This window comes from Lutra lutra, chromosome 11 (assembly GCF_902655055.1).
Source record: "Lutra lutra chromosome 11, mLutLut1.2, whole genome shotgun sequence".
Taxonomy (NCBI): domain Eukaryota; kingdom Metazoa; phylum Chordata; class Mammalia; order Carnivora; family Mustelidae; genus Lutra; species Lutra lutra.
The window spans coordinates 56,146,240-56,159,949 of NC_062288.1; the positions used below are offsets into that span (position 1 = coordinate 56,146,240).

Consider the following 13,710-nt stretch of genomic DNA (forward strand, 5'->3'; position numbering starts at 1 on the left):
AATTTTGTGATTGCCCAAACTACCATTTTTGTTCTTAGTGGCTCCCAGTAACTGAAGGTGTGCCAAGACCTGACAGTATCCCAAAGGGAAGGATGACAGTTAGCAACTAGATGCAGGCTTATTAGAAGCTTCAATCTCAGGTGGCAGTATGAAAGTTTGGAATTAAACCCCTTTTGGAGAGAAACCGGGAGATGAGCATTTTTATCTGTTCTCTCTGTACTGAGCCCAGATGTAGGAGTCAAGGGGTGGGGGCAGGTGGACTTCATCAGAGCCTATTTAAAAACTACTTCTTTGCTGTAAATGCAAACCCCATTGACTATCAGATGTGTGATCCAAATCCTCTAATCTTCAGAGAGAAGCTGGCTCTCCTCAGTGAGGACCGATCTTAATGAAATGGAGTTGGGGATTCCCTCCTGATTGCATGACACTGTGCTTGGGGGGAAGTTTATGGTGAGAGTGTATCTAAGTCTTTCCTACTCATTTTTTAAAAAAGATTTTATTTATTTATTTGACAGAGATCACAAGTAGGCAGAGCAGCAGGCAGAGAGAGAGGGGGGAAGCAGACTCCCCCAGAGCCTGATGCGGGGCTCGATCCCAGGACCCTGAGATCATGACCCAAGCCGAAGGCAGCGGCTTCCCCACTGAGCCACCCAGGTGCCCCATTTCCTACTCATTTTGATTTGGGTATTTTCTTGTTTGCCTGATGTGTAAAAGTGTTTCAACTAATTTCTGGATTTCTCTCTGCACCATGTGTAGCTGTCTTTCTTTCTTTTCTTTTTTTTTTTTTAATGATTTTTAAAATTTATTTGACAGACAGAGATCACAAGCAGGCAGAGAGGCAGGCAGAGAGAGAGGAGGAAGCAGGCTCCCTGCTGAGAAGAGAGCCCAATGCGGGGCTCGATCCCAGGACCCTGAGATCATGACCTGAGCCAAAGGCAGTGGCTTAACCCACTGAGCCACCCAGGCGCCCTGTGTAGCTGTCTTTCTGATGCATCCATGGGAGGAGGGGAGTTCAGGAGCCTTTTATGTCACCATATTGATCTGTCCTTCTTCTTTCATTTTTCTTTCCTTTTTTTTTTTTTTTTAAGATTTTAAAAAAGATTTTATTTATTTATTTGTCAGAGAGAGGGAAAGAGTACTCACACAAGCAGGCAGAGTTGGAGAGAGAAGCAGCCTCCCTGCAAGGCAAGGAGCCAAGGCGGGACTCAATCCTAGGGTCCTGGGATCATGACCTAAGCCAAAGGCAGCGGCTTAACCAACTGAGCCACCCAGGCATCCCCCCTCTTTCTTTATTTTCAAAACTTTTCCCTCTTCAACTCACTTGCTTCCCATGTCACTAGGAAAAGAAGAGAATTTCTATAAGCTCCCACTACCCTATCTACTCACCCAACAGCAGTTCTACCAATTGCTATTTCTTCCTTTTTGTTACTAGGAGTGAATCATCCACTCTAAGCCAGGGTCAACTAACCCAGCGGTGGGTGCTGGGGCCTGCTAGGACTGGCTCATAACAACTGATTGTTAACATTGTAGAAGTATTGTGAGCTGGTTATTAGACCACCAATAGTTAAGAATTAGCCACAGGGGTGCCTCGGTGGCTCAGAGGGTTAAAGCCTCTGCCTTTGGCTCAAGTCATGATCCCATGGTCCTGGGATCGAGCCCCGCATCGGGCTCTCTCCTTGGTGGGGAGCCTGCTTCCTCCTCTCTCTCTCCACCTGCCTCTCTGCCTACTTGTGATCTCTCTCTGTCGAATAAATAAATAAAATCTTAAAAAAAAAAAGAATTAGCCACAACAGGAGTATTTATATTATAGAAATCAGCAAATGGTACAAATTGGTGCTTTTCCTCTTGTTAACCTGTGGTTAACATGTACTCCTTGCCTATTCGTGCAACATACCTTAAGTTATACACACATACTTTTATGTTTATGAGATGCATGCATGTGGATATGTGTAACTCTAGTTCATTCATTTTTACTGTCCTGCCCCACTCCACAAGTACATGAGCTTCATTTCTGTCAGTTATATTCTCTGCTATATTCTTAGGGCTTGGAGCAATACCCAGAACAAAATAAGCTCAATACATATTTATTTGATGAAACAAATGGGGTGTGTCTGAAATTTTACCTCTGCCATCTCTCTGAGTTCTTTTTTTTTTTTTTAAAGATTTTATTTATTTATTTGACAGACAGAGATCACAGGTAGGCAGAGAGACAGGCAGAGAGAGAGGAGGAAGCAGGCTCCCTGCTGAGCAGAGAGCCCGATGCGGGACTCGATCCCAGGACCCTGAGATCATGACCTGAGCCGAAGGCAGAGGCTTTAACCCACGGAGCCACCCAGGCACCCCAACCATCTCTCTGAGTTAATATGTCAATCAGTTATTTGGGAATTTGATAGATCTTTTTATTATTATTATTATTATCATTACTATTATTTTTAAAAAGATTTTATTTATTTATTTGACAGACAGAGATCATAAGTAGGCAGAGAGGCAGGCAGAGAGAGAGAGGGGGAAGCAGGCTCCCTGCTGAGCAGGGGAGAGCCCGATGGAGGGCTTGATCCCAGGACCCTGGGATCATGACCTGAACCAAAGGCAGAGGCTTAACCCGTTGAGCCACCCAGGTGCCCCTATTATTATTTTTTTAAAGTAGAGTCTGTGCCCAACATGGTGCTCGAACTCACAAACCAGAGATGAAACGTTGCATGCTATATATGGACTGGGTCAGCCAGGCGTCCTGGAGTTCATTAGATCTTAATAAGCTGACCTACTTGGGTTTTCAAACCTCATCAAGGAATTCATGTTGCATGTCCTTTACAACCAGAAGAGGACAAGCTTGAGGGGGAGAATAGATAAAGATGGCCAGTCGTAACTGTGGGGGACCCTGCCTGGTTTGGGGATTCAGATGAGATCCTGCAGAGTTCAGGGTGGTAGGACAGTAGACTGTTTTGGGGAGTCAATGCCACCAGGTGGCAGTATGAGCATGCTGGAAAGCCAAGGTCAGGGCTTCGGGCTACATGGGTCCCTGAATGCAGGTAGGTGACTCAAAGGTATACACTTCCACCTTTTTTTTTTTTCCTCCCTTGGCCAACTCATCTTATATTAACATTAATCTTTTGCAGCTTTATATAAGTTCTTGTTTTATATGGCCCCTTACATTTGACAACCCTAAATATAAAATATTGGAGCAGAAGAAACCAGATTCAAAAAAATTTTTTTAAGTTTTAATTAATTTATTCATTTTTTAAGTAATCTCTGAACCCAACATGGAGCTTGAACTCATGATCCCAAGATCAAGAGTCACATGCTTGTCTGACTGAACCAGCCAGGTGCCCCCTCTAAAATTTTTTTATAGAGATAAAATTCACATACCCTAAAAATTAAAATTAAATTAAAAATTAAATTAAAATTAAAATTAAAAATAAAAAAGATTTAAACTATTTTAAACTGCATGGTTGAGTAAGTTTTAGTATATTTACAATGTTCTATAACCATTATTATTGTTATTTCCAGGATATATGTATTACTCCAAAAAGAAACCCTGTACCAATTATGTAGTCACTCCCTATACTCCCTTCCCTCCATTCTCTAACAACCATTAATCTACTTTTTGTGTCTCTGCACTTGCCTATGCTGTGCATTTCATATAAATGGAATTATACAATATGCAGCACATTTTTTTTTAAATTAAGTGAGCTCCATGGCCAACATGGGGCTTGAGCTCACAACCTGAGATCAAGGGTTGCATGCTCTGCTGACTGATCCTGAACCCCAGGATCATGACCTGAGCTAAAGGCAGACACCTAACAACTGAGCCACCCAGGCGCCACTGCAGCACATATTTTTTTTTTTTTTAAAGATTTTATTTATTTATTTGACAGAAATCACAAGTAGGCAGAGAGGCAGGCAGAGAGAGAGGAGGAAGCAGGCTCCCCGCTGAGCAGAAAGCCCGATGCGGGGCTCGAACCCAGGACCTGGGATCATGACCTGAGCTGAAGGCAGCGGCTTAACCCACTGAGCCACCCAGGCACCCCAACAGCACATATTTTTAATGGCAAGATTTATCTATGGTGCCAAAATAAGGCCATGTTCCGTCTAAAATATCAGAGTCTATACAGGATGGGAAAAATGTACAGTTTTGAAATAATTAGTAACTCTAGCTTGCCTTAATATTTTATAACAGAGTTTTAGGGACTACCCAAATGGGGTTTCCCTGACTTCTTGGACAGGAACACACCTTAATTCTTTTGATTGCAATGAGATAGAAACTAAGGATAGAAGCAACAAAGACTGATCAATGCGGTTTGTGTCCCCTTAATTCCTTAGCAAATAAAAAGCAAAGCAGGGACCCCTGGATGGCTCAGTTGATTAAGCATCTAAGGTCATGATCTCAGGGTCCTGGGATCAAGTCCTATGTTGGGCTCCCTTCTCAGTGGGGAGTCTGCTTCTCTCTCTCCCTTTGCCCCTCTCCCAGCTCATGCTCCCTATCTCTATCTCTCTTCCAAATAAATAAAATCATTTTTTTAAGAAAATGATCTTATTTAAATCATTTGAGAGAGAGAGATGCACATGAGAGAGAGAATGAGCAGGGGGAGAGGCAGAGGGAAAGGAGGCTCCCCACTGAGCCAGGAGCCCGACATGGGGCTCGATTCCAGGACCCCAGGATCATGACCTGAGCTGAAGGCAGATGTTTAACCATCTGAGCCACCCAGGCACCCCTCAGATAAATAAAATCTTAAAAAAAAAAAGAAAAAAGAAATGCAGTATCCAGACATGACCCACCATGTATTCAGGCTCCTGCTAAAGGCAGGATTCTTTCTGTAGTCTTCACGGCTTTGAGCCCAGACTGGTGACAACTGGTCCCTGACGGGTTTTGCCCACGGCCCACAGCACTGACACTTATGGGGACAGCTGAGCATTTATCAGCAACAGTTGAGGGAACCAGGGAGTGGGGTTTGGCCTACTTTCATAATCTTCCCAATGGTAGAAATTGTGAGTTAACAGCAATGCTTAATCTCATCTTTTTTCATCTTATTTGGGATACATAGAAAATAGATTCTCTTGAAGTGTTTTAAAAGATTTTATTTATTTATTTATTTGTCAGAAAGAGAGAGAGAGAAAGCACACAAGCAGGCAGAGGCGGAGAGAGAGGCAGGCTCCCTGTTGAGCAAGGAGCCCGATGCGGGACTTGATCCCAGGACCCTGGGATCAACTTGAAGTGTTTTTATAGCCAACTATATCAAAAAGCAAACCAAATGAAATTTCTGACCTCAGGGGACGTAAGCCCGGTACTTAAAGATGCTTCAAATTCTATCCTAAATGGAATATCACCTTCTCAGTTAGCGAAGGGCACAGATCTTTCTTTAAAGCAGTTGTCACTAGCTGTTAGTTCTTCTGTTGACCATGAAAAAGAAAATCATTAGTAGTAGGTGGGAGGGGTGTCAGGCCCAAGAAGGTTTTTCTGTGCAGCTTCCAGAGTATTGAGTTAACATCTTCACTAGTTAAAATATAGAATCTTAAGATGTGTATGCTTTAAAAATTGGAATTAATAGAAGTAAAAATGACAGTAATGTAGGGAGAAAGTGATTCCACCTAAGTCATAAATTGTTATAATAGGGAAATCCAACCGTATCTTGAAAACTACAAAAGAATTCTGATTGTATAAAGTGCAAACAAAAGGCAAGCATAGGGGACACCTGGGTGGCTCAGTCAGTTAAGCATCTGCCTTTGGCTCAGGTCATGATCCCAGGGTCCTGGGATCAAGTGCTGCATTGGGCTCTTTGCTCAATGGGGACCCTGCTTCACACTTTGCTTGCTGCTCCCCCTGCTTGTGCTTTCTTTCTCTCTCTCTCTCTCTGGCAAATAAATAAATAAAATCATAAAAAAACCAGGACAAAACAATATGAGGCAAGCATAAATCCATGGAAGAGATTTTCATTCATTTAATATCATTTATTTACATATGTATTTTCCGTGTAATGTGGTAGATGTACCATGATTAAGAGGATTGGGTTGCCCTTAAATATTCAATTCTGATTACATAATTTTAAATGACCACAATGAAGAAGGAAAGAGGGAGTTGTCTGAAGAAGGCAGTATGCTATTATGAGATATTTTCTGATTAGTTCAGATTCTAATACAAAATTTACAAATGATGGAAATAAGGAAATATAACCAAGTATGAATAGGGAGAATGTCATATATCTGTAAAAACGCTAAGGCCCCAAATGAGTTGAGAATTGCAGATCTGCTGAGGACAAATAAAAAAGTATATAAATCATATTTAGAGCAAAAAGATAACAGGAGAATTAGGTCTGATGCTTGAGGCTAACTCTGTAATGTGAACAAGTAGCAGAGTAAACAGAATTCTTTTGAGTCTCTCTTTTATGTCAAGGAGAATGTTTTCAGACTTAATAAGGTAAAACAAAAGTGGCCTGGAAGGAACTGGAGCCTAAGAAGGATGAGAAATGAAGTATAGAGGTCCAAATAATTTCAGTCAACTAGACTGCATGACCTGTGTCCAGCAAACTCAGTCCAGAATGAATAGTTGAACATTTGTGATTTTGAAAATCAAGGAGAATGACACCAAGATCAGATATCAGCAAATACAGTGGCAACTTTCAAAAAGAAGAAGATGGATCACTTTCCTGTTTTGCAAGATGGCAGGCGAAAACGCCGGGAAGCCCGATACTAAGGAGAAGTAACCTGGAGCCAAGAAGGCTGATGCTGGTGGCAAGGTCAAGAAGGGTAACCTTGAGGCTAAAATGCCAAAGCAGGCAAAGCTCCATTGCAACCGAAACCCTGTCCTTGTCAGAGGAATTGGTGGATGTTCCCGATCGGCTATGTAGTCCAGAAAGGCCATGTACAAGAGGAAGTATTGAGCAGCTAAATCCAGGGTTGACAAGAAAAAGAAGGTTCTTGGGGTGCCTGGGTGGCTCAGTGGGTTAAAGCCTCTGCCTTTGGCTTGGGTCATGGTCCCAGAGTCCTGGGATTGAGCCTCACGTTGGGCTCTCTGCTCAGCGGGGAGCCTGCTTCCTCCTCTCTCTCTGGCTGCCTCTCTGCCTACTTGTGATCTCTATCAAATAAATAAATAAATAAAGGGGCGCCTGGGTGGCTCAGTCATTAAGTGTCTGCCTTTGGCTCAGGTCATGATCCCAGAGTCCTGGGATCAAGCCCCGCATCGGGCTCCCTGCTCAGTGGGGAGCCTGCTTCTCCCTCTCCCACTGCTGCTCTGTCTGCTTGTGCTCTTTAGCTTTCTCTGTCAAATAAATAAATAAAATCTTTTAAAAAATAAATAAATAGGGGCGCCTGGGTGGCTCAGTGGGTTGGGCCTCTGCCTTCGGCTCAGGTCATGATCTCAGGGTCCTGGGATTGAGCCCCGCATCGGGCTCTCTGCTCAGCAGGGAGCCTGCTTCCTTCTCTCTCTCTGCCTGCCTCTCTGCCTACTTGTGATCTCTGTCAAATAAATAAAATTTAAAAAATAAATAAATAAAATCTTTTAATAAATAAATAAATAAAATCTTAAAAAAAAAGAAAAAGAAGGTTCTTGCTACTGTCACAAAACCTATTATTGGTGACAAAAATGGTAGTACCCGAGTGGTTAAACTTTGCAAAATGTCTAGGTATTATCCTACTGAAGATGTGTCTCAAAAGCTACTGAGCCACGGCAGAAACTTTCCAGTCAGCATTTGAGAAAACTGAACTAGCATCACTCCTAGCACCATTTTGATCATTCTCACTGGGCGCTACAGACACAAGAAGGTGGTTTTCCTGAAGCAACTGAGCACTGTCTTGCTAACTGTAACCGGACCTCTGGCCTTTAGTCAGGTTCCTCTGCATAGAACAACAGAAATTTGTCATTGCTACCTCCACCAAAATTGCTATCAGCAGTGTGAAAATCCCCAAACACCTCACTGATGCTTACTCAGGATAAAGAAGCTGTATAACCCTAGACACCAGGAAGGTGAGTTCTTCAACATGGAGAAAGAGAAATGTGAGATTGCAGAGTAGTGCAAGGTTGATCAGAAAGATGTGAACTCACAAATTCTGCCAAAAATCAAAGCTGTTCCGCAGCTTCAGGGCTACCTCCTCTCTGTGCTTTTTCCCCACAAATGGAGTTTACCTTCATAAATTGATGTTCCAAATTTCTTAGAAAGAGGGGCACCTGGATGGCTCAGTCCATTAAGTGTCTGACTTTGGCTCAGGTCATGAACTTGGGGTCCTGGGACAGAGCCCTGTCAGGCTCTGTACACAGGGGGGAGTCTGCTTCTCCCTCTCCCTCTCTCTAAAATAAATAAATAAAATTAAAAATAAATAAATAAAATATCTTACAAAGAACCTAATTAAATAGCTGATCCATTAAAAGAAAAGAAGAAGAAGAAGAAGGTGGAGTGCTCAAACCCAATTTTGCTCCTGAGCAAGATTCAGGAAAGGATTATTTGAAGTATCATTTAGGGCCTCTCACCAAGTAAACACATTATTAGAAGTGAGAGTTTGCTAGGGACATGTATTTTCAGATTCACCTTTCTTTATTTTGATATGATTAATGAATTTGTGAAAAAGTGAAAAATGATAGTAAATCCAGGCTTCTACAAGGTTTTAGAATAGTTTTCTTTTTTTTTTTAAAGATTTTATTTATTTATTTGACAGAGATCACAAGTAGGCAGAGAGGCAGGCAGAGAGAGACGGCGGGGGGCGGGGGGAAGCAAGCTCCCCACCGAGCAGAGAGCCTGATGCGGAGCTCGATCCCAGAACCCTGGGATCATGACCTGAGCCAAAGGCAGAGGCTTTAACCCACTGAGCCACCCAGGTGCCTCTAGAATAGTTTTCTTATTACATCTTCCAGACTCCAAGGTCCTTGAGCACAAGGGATTATGCTCCATTTGTCTTTGGGTCCCCAATGCCTGAAAGAGTTCTTAATAGTTTGCTAGATAAATAAGTATATTAATTGAATGAAGCATACAGAAATATGGGTCAGATGCTGGTACAATAGAGCAATCTTGCCTAAACGATCCAGCCAATGGATAGATATCAAATTAGACAAAAGAGAAGTTCAAAGTGTGAAATGATAGGTAAAGCACAATACAAACTTGGTTTTGAAAATGATACATTAGTGTGGAATAATAGAGAAAACATTTATGAATTTCAGAAGGGAGTGTCTGGCTACTTAGTATGGCTGTTCTAGTTAGCAGTCAATATTCATTGAAATTAAAAATTTGACTCCTGAGTAGATATCAGAGATACTCTTCACAGAACCTTAAAGAGACAGAAATGAGAATGTTTATTCTAATTTTTAAAAATTTGTTTGTAGCAAAGGACAGGAAGCAACATAGGGGCGGTAACTTAGACCTGAGTAAGAGGTTCATGACAGATAAATACAGCAGCTGAGGAACTTTTGCAATAACGAACAATTCATATTACTAAATGTGTATGTGTGGTTTAGACATAACATGGTTAAGACGGAAGCTGATGCTTTAAATTGGACATGGAAATATAGAATTATGAACAGTTTTACTTTCATGAAAATCTGTAAAAAGTTTAGTTAAATTTTCAGAAAACTGAATTTAAGATTCAGCTTTATTTAAATAATTTTGGCTGAATACTCTAATAACTATTATAAATTATTTTGCATTTTAATGTAATAAATAATTTTGGATACTATAGAAGAAAAGTTTTTTGAAAATAGTATATGAGATTTCATTTTAATTTTTACTTGTACATGTATTTTAACTTTTTGAAAAAAAGATTTTATTTATTTGAGAGAGAGAGAGAGAGAGAGAGCACAAATTGGGAGGGAGGGGCAGAGGCAGAGGGCAAGGGAGAAGCTGACTCCTCCCTGAGCAAGGAGCCAATGGCTGGGCTCAACGACGACTTGGAGTTTGGGTTCTGTCCCAGAACCCTAAGATCATAACCTGAGCTGAAGTCAGACATTTAACTAACTGAGCCACCCAGGTGCTCCTGTATTTTAACTTTTAAGATAAAAATATATTTAAGTTGTGTAAAATCTGAATATATTACAGATTGGGTTTTTTTTTTTAAGATTTTATTTATTTATTTGACAGAGAGAGATCACAAGCAGGCAGAGAGGCAGGCAGAGAGAGAGGAGGAAGCAGGTTTCCTGCTGAGCAGAGAGTCCGATGAGGGGCTCGATCCCAGGACTCTGAGATCATGACCCAAGCCAAAGGCAGCGGCTTAACCCACTGAGCCACCCAGGTGCCCCTACAGATTGTTTTTTAATTTGGATTGTTGAGAATAAATACAAGTCAACGTCATCACAGGTATAGAAAATACAAAAGTGGAGCTCAAAAAGAAAAAAAAAGCTGAAAAGAAATGAAATAGTCTTTTTTTTTTTTTTTTTAAAGTAAGTTCTATGCCCATCGTGGGGTTTGAACACATGACCCCCTGAGATTGAGAGTAGCGTGCTCTGCTCACAGAGCCAGCCAGGTTCACTAAAATAGGAAGTCTTTATAAGAAGCAATCTGCTTAAATTTTTAGAAGTTGGAGACAATGATGGCAAGCAGGCTTCTGTTGAGAATGATTCACTTAAGATTCTTGAGTAGATTACAGATTGTTTATTTAATATAGATTTAATAATTGATCAATACAATGAAAGCAGGAAGAAAATTATTCTCTTCAAATACATAACTTGACTGGTTAAAATGAAATCTCTGTAATTTCACATTCTTTTTTTTTTTTTTTTAAAGATTTTATTTATTTATTTGACAGAGAGAAATCACAAGTAGGCAGAGAGGCAGACAGAGAGAGAGGAGGAGGCTGGCTCCCCGCTGAGCAGAAAGCCCGATGCGGGGCTTGAACCCAGGACCTGGGATCATGACCTGAGCCGAAGGCAGCGGCCTAACCCACTGAGCCACCCAGGTGCCCCTGTAATTTCACATTCTTTACTAAAAGGTTTAGCAACTGGCTGAAGCAATTAGAATTAATTGAGAATTATACATGAAATCAGCAGGTGAACGAGGAAGAGAAACCCTGAGGTTTTCAATGGTTTGTTGAGCAATTATCCTGGACGATGACCATCACATTCTTCTGTTTCAACTGAATGATTGTAATTTTAATTTTTATTTTCATTCAGGAAAATTTAGTAATTTCCTTTACACCAAAATGCTTTCAAATGGAATACAAAACTATAGAATTTGCATTTTATATTTTTAGTTTAAAGGCTATGTATTTTGTTATGCTGTTACACATCTCACAATTAATTTTCAAGGTCAGCTTTGGCCAATGAAAGTATTTGAGACTAGAAATATTTGGGGCTCTGATTAAAAGAACGGAAATGTCACTGGCACACACATGCTTTTATGGAGCTGGGAAAAGAAAAGACTGAGTAATCAGCAAACAATGATAGCATTTATCAACACAAACACTGACATAGGACATTATTGTAATACTCTTTTTTTTTTTTTAAGATCTTATTTATTTATTTGAGATGGAGAGAGAAAGAGAGCACAGAGGGAAAGGGAGAGGGAAAGGTAGATTCCCTGCTGAGTGCAGAGCTCAACTCCCGGCTAGATCCCTGGACCCTGAGATCATGACCTGAGCCGAAGGCGGATGTTTAATGAACTCAGTCACCCAGTATTACTATTGTAATACTCTTTTTTTATTTTTTTTTCTAAAGATTTTATTTATTTATTTGAGAGAGAGTGTGAGAGGAGAGGTCAGAGGGAGAAGCAGACTCCCCGCTGAGCAGGGAGCCCGATGCGGGACTCGATCCTGGGACTCCAGGATCATGATCTGAGCCGAAGACAGTAGCTTAACCAACTGAGCCACCCAGGCACCCCAACTATTGCAATACTCTTTTTGTTTTTTTAAAGATTTTATTTATTTGACACACAGAGATCACAAGCAGGCAGAGAGAGGAGGAAGCAGGCTCCCTGCTGAGCAGATAGCCAGATGTGGGGCTCCATCTCAGGACCCTGAGATCATGACCTGAGCCAAAGGCAGAGGCTTTAACCCACTGAGCCATCCAGGCACCCCTATTGCAATACTCTTAAAGTAACTTTAACAGCAGAACATTTAGAGAAAGCAGCAGAACATTTCTAGATTCAGAATAAATGATTTTGAAAGTTGAAGCTAGTTAAGACAGATAAATAATTATTACTATCTAGGATGGAAAGTTAAGTATAGGATTATTAATTTAAGGGCTAGTAAAGTGAGAGAAGAAATCACAAAATAAAACTTAAATATTTACATTATCAACTTCAACTTGATTATAAAGTCATGTTGAATAATTAAACACATGTATACACACACACTTACTTTTGAACTACCATAAGAAAACAAAGGGACAAATTAAGGAAAGTTTCATTGATATTGCCCTTGTTGTAAAAAAAAAAAAAAAGTACAGGCTTTTGGCTAAAGAGATGAACTGAGAAAACATTGTCAATTTTAAGCCTCGATTCAAAAGATTGCTGAAGCTAAGTCTGCTAAGAAACAAATGTGGAGGGGTACCTGGGTGGCTCAGTCCGTTAAGTATCCAATTCTTGGTTTTGGCTCAGGTCATGATCTCAGGGTCCTGAGACTGAGCCCCACATCAGGCTCTATGTTCAGTGTAAAGTCTGTTTGAGATCTGTCTTTCCATCCCTCTCTGCCCCTCCCCCATCTCATGCTCGCGCTCTCTCTCTCTCTCTCAAAATAAATAAATAAATCTTAAAAAAAAAAAAAAAAAGAGACACCTATGTGGCTTAGTCAGTTAAATGTCTGCCTTTAGCTCAGGTCAATATCCCAGTGTCCTGGGATGGAGTCCCACATCAGGCTCCTTGCTCCGTGGGGAACTTGCTTCTCCCTCTGCCTGCTGCTCCCCCTACTTGTGCTCCTGCTTTCTCTCTCTCCCTGACAATAAATAAAATCTTAAAGAAAGAAAGAAAGAAAGAAACAAACAAACAAGCACGGATGGCTCTGGTAGCACATTTTCTGGTTTGGTGGCTTACTAGAGAGATGGCTCAGCAAGACTGACCCTATCTGCAGGGGAACTACTAAGCTGTTGGCTAATGCCAGGGTTTTTGGCAGGTAGAGACTCTTCAAACCTGTTCCCAAGGCCCTGGGTGTAAGAACTCAGCCTTGGGTTTACACTCCTAGTGTTTCTTTGGGCCTAAGATGCTTTGATATACTCTTGTTTCTTGGAGAAACTAGATCTTGCCAACACTCTCTTAGTCGAGTTAATAAATATGTAACACAGGGGCTGGGCAGAGTCCTTTCTTGTTGAGTATGGAAGATCTCATCCATTAGGCAGGCCCTGGGACTTTGACCAAGATGCACTGGGAACATCTACGCCAGGACTATGTCATAGGGTAATAAGAATTCAGGGGACTGTTCATATGTTTTACCAGTAAATCCTATGTAAAAATGTGCCATGTGGCTCTAGTGGTGTATGTCTGTGTCAATGATCTGGTCCATGTATGATGAAGCCTACGATAAAGGCCTTGCTAAAATAAGGTGCATATACTGTAGCTTAGCCCAATCCAGAAATATTCCTGAAACCATTTATGAGCTTTGTTTGAATCTGTTGGTCTTAATCATGTTAATAGTAGTGATAATCTTTGGAACGAACCAAAGATTGCATGCAACGTTCTGGATCTGCCCAAACATTGAACACCTTGATGAAGCAAATACAAAATCACTCTTGAAACACATGAGGAAAATATTTTGTCAAAAATATTAGATTTTGTCAAACTAATTGGATTTAATTTAGACAAGATATAG

General features: G+C 40.9%; 1 pseudogene; it reads left to right on the forward strand.

Moving 5' to 3' along the window:
• Positions 1–6,653: 6,653 nt before the first annotated feature.
• LOC125080500 (60S ribosomal protein L6-like) lies at positions 6,654–8,146 on the forward strand (annotated as a pseudogene).
• Positions 8,147–13,710: the final 5,564 nt, after the last annotated feature.